Source organism: Pteropus medius, unplaced genomic scaffold (assembly GCF_902729225.1).
Source record: "Pteropus medius unplaced genomic scaffold, Ma_sr-lr_union100, whole genome shotgun sequence".
NCBI lineage: Eukaryota > Metazoa > Chordata > Mammalia > Chiroptera > Pteropodidae > Pteropus > Pteropus medius.
The window spans coordinates 5,061-7,766 of record NW_024343253.1 but is presented as its reverse complement, the minus strand read 5'-3'; the positions used below and the strand labels follow the sequence as shown (position 1 = coordinate 7,766).

Sequence of the window (2,706 nt, the reverse complement as noted above, 5' to 3'; positions counted from 1 at the left end):
ACGCCCACAAAACTCTGTCCTCCGAGCACTTAAAAGGACGGTTTGCTGCGAGCGCGGGTCAGAAGCAGCTAGCCATGCTGCAGGCCAGAAACTTTGGGCTGAGCAAACGAGCCACGGACAAACCGCCAGGCGAGACGGACATCACGGCAGTTTCGTGCCACATCTCTCCTTCGTAGTTTGGGTCAAGTAAAGCTCCCCTTGGCAGAACTTCCACGTCCTCCTTTCCTAACTGGGTTCGCATACGCGGTTTTCAGGGAACTGGTCTTACAGCGCTAGCATCTCCGCCTGCACGATGCCCGCATTTCCCTTGTTAGCATTCGCGCTTGTTCGACATGAGGAACCGGCGGTTTCGTGCCACTGGCGCTGTTGCTCGAGAAAATGACTCACCCGGAGCTCGGAGCTCGTAACGGCGAGACCAGTGAGAAACCGCTCGGCACCAGCGCGACCAGGAAACGTGGCGCTCGACCTAACGCTGAGCCGGTCGCCAAACGCTTGGCGGATAGGCGGAGAGCCGGCCAGCGCCACCTGGCACCCATCAGAGCCACGCCCACAAAACTCTGTCCTCCGAGCACTTAAAAGGACGGTTTGCTGCGAGTGCGGGTCAGAAGCAGCTAGCCATGCTGCAGGCCGGACACTTTGGGCTGAGCAAACGGGCCACGGACAAACCGCCAGGCGAGACGGAGGTCACGGATATATTTCGGGTTCCAACGTGGAAACCGCAAGTAATAAGCGACCCGAACGCAAAGAGCAACTTCAGGACAAAGAGAATCAAAAATCGACAAGGGACACCGACAGGACACTTCAACTCTTCTGCATTCCTTAAGGGAGTGAGTCTCTTTGCCCGGGAAAGTTCCCCAAAGGCTCCCACTACCATCTCGGGGCTCTTCATCGCCAACGCCGATCCGACAGCAGTCGCAGCTCAAGGTGTCCACAGCGCGACCTATCCACCGCAGGCAGCCTGAGACAGCACGGTGCTGGCTCCCCCACGCGGTCACCGGAGGTCCGCGGCGCTCTCAAGACAGCGCGGTCTCAAGGCTCGGTGTCCTGCGATCCGATCCGTCTCGGTCGTCGGACCGCGTGGCCGCGGGAAGCTGCTGCAGGAACGCCGTTTCCTCTGCGGTGCTTCTGGCGTCTCCTCCGTCCCCGGCCAGAGTCCCAGACTGGGTTCGGGTTTGGGTCCACGGCCCTCTAGCGCTCTGTGCCTGCAACCAACGACATCGCTGAACGGAAACCTGAGTCATTAGCGGTGCAGAGACCGGTCAAGCGCTGACTGGGAGCCGACGGCGGTGCAGTTGCCAGAGACAAACGCATCTTTTGGGGTAAAACAACTGCGCTGCTAAGAGGAACTGCATGCTCTTAAAACGCAGCCGTCCGCCTGTGGGAACATCTACATCGACGAAACGATCCCCGATATTCCAAAACACACTGTCAGTGCTGCATAAAAAACCGAATGATCACTCCTTAGGTAATGCCGATTTTGTTTATGAAACAATAAAATGACTCAATGAGAACATGAAAATAAAAAATTTAAAAACAACTAAAATTGTAAATATGAACATTTAAAACGTAAATGTTATTTTAAATTAAAATTTGGTAGCTCTTTTCATTTTTATTTTTACATCTTTCTGATCTTGAATTATTAAACTATAAAATACTACAGTAATATAAAATTGATACACAACCGTACGTGATCTGTTACTATTTCAACAGCAATGTATTTTAATGTTCTTTTAACTTTAATTTTTTTCTTTTGATTTCATTACATTATCGTTATTTTTCAGTGTTTTAATATATGACCAGAGACGCTGAGGGGTCAGAGGCACCGGCAGGCGAGACGGACCCGCAGAGGAAACGGCGTTCCTGCAGCAGCTTCCCGCGGCCACGCGGTCCGACGACCGAGACGGATCGGATCGCAGGACACCGAGCCTTGAGACCGCGCTGTCTTGAGAGCGCCGCGGACCTCCGGTGACCGCGTGGGGGAGCCAGCACCGTGCTGTCTCAGGCCGCCTGCGGTGGATAGGTCGCGCTGTCGAGTCGTTGCGGCGGCTGCTGTCGGACCTTCGTGCGCGAGGACGAGCCCGCGGAGGGCAGCGGCAGACTTTCAGAAAACCGCTCTTCCGTTTTGAAATGTTTCGCCATTTACCCAATCGGTGCCAGTTAGTTTTAATTTTCTTCTCTAATGTTTTATTTCTATCGATTTCTGGTATATAAAAATAAAAAATTGGCATCGCCTCTATAGCGATCGTTGCGTTGTGCGGTTATTTTTTATGTCGTACAGAGGTGGTGGGGCCTCGGCGGGGCCGCCTTCGTTCCTTTGGTCCACAGCTTTTCCCGCAGCAGGACCGCCACGTTTTAAGAGCAGGGAGGTAGCTCCCCTCCGAGAGCACGGTCGGCCTCTCCAAACCGAGCGACTGCAGCGCCCTCGACCCCGTGCGGGCGCTCGCCCGGCCCGTGTGCCGCTCCGACTCCGGATTTGCTACAGCGACCGTCGGCGGCGGCTCGAGCTCTAGAGGGCGGTGGCGGCGCGGCTGACCGCTCGGAGTGAGAGCCGGGCTTTCGTCGCGGTCACTGCAGACCCGCGGGACAGCGGCGGCGGCCTCTTTGGAAGTTTCCCCGGCCAAACACTCTCTGTTGAGGAATAAAAGTGCGTTCAAGTGTTTCTTCGGCGTCCCCTGTCGATGTTTGAGTCTCTTTGTCCTCAAGTTT

At 55.0% G+C, this 2,706-nt stretch overlaps 1 long non-coding RNA gene across 1 annotated transcript; it reads left to right on the top strand.

The window, feature by feature from the left end:
* Window positions 1-937: 937 nt before the first annotated feature.
* Window positions 938-2,431, top strand: LOC120606262 (uncharacterized). The gene is made up of 2 exons (XR_005653851.1): window positions 938-1,465; window positions 1,782-2,431. It is a non-coding gene; the product is annotated as an uncharacterized LOC120606262 (long non-coding RNA).
* Window positions 2,432-2,706: the final 275 nt, after the last annotated feature.